We start from the raw sequence: 662 nt of genomic DNA, 5'->3' as shown, positions 1-662 counted from the left end.
GACTGAATCAAGAATATTTTGCCTGGCAATGTTGAAAAGTTGCAGCAATCAGTGTTTTGGTGAAGACAATAAGACCCATTTGCTCTACATTACAAGATGCTCACGCGCAATGAGTGTCTCTTTAGAGTATGATGAAAATAATCCTGCCTTTTACTAAGCTGAGCAGTACCTATACTTAAGCATTGTGAATACTGCTGTTGGATTTTTTATTATGGAACCTCGAGTTTAAGCTTTAATGACAAGCAAATCAATAGCCCTATCACCAAATGAGCTATACCAATATTTTTCTTGTTTTATTCTTTGTTGGGCTGTATGGAGCAATTTGATTTTAAAGTTCAATATATATATATATTTTATTTTAGTCTGTAATAAGGAATGTCTGGTGTTTGGCATGTTCCATATAAACTGCTCGTTTCGAAACTATGTAGCTTGAAATGTATTTGTCCAATGTTAATGAAATTTAAATGAGTTGGTAGTGGAAATCTCAAGTTACAGAATTTTTCAGTCACCCTATGGTTTTTCTAAAGTAACTTTTTCTCAGCCCAAGATAGATATATAACATGGGTTTCTTTTGGAGGTCTCTTTTGTAGTTGTAAGAAGCAAGAACCACTGTGGCCATACAATATGATACAAATGTTATAAAGACTGATATTTAAGATGTT

Source organism: Schistocerca gregaria, chromosome 5, assembly GCF_023897955.1.
Source record: "Schistocerca gregaria isolate iqSchGreg1 chromosome 5, iqSchGreg1.2, whole genome shotgun sequence".
Classification (NCBI taxonomy): Eukaryota; Metazoa; Arthropoda; class Insecta; order Orthoptera; family Acrididae; genus Schistocerca; species Schistocerca gregaria.
Note: the sequence above shows the minus strand (reverse complement) of the source record.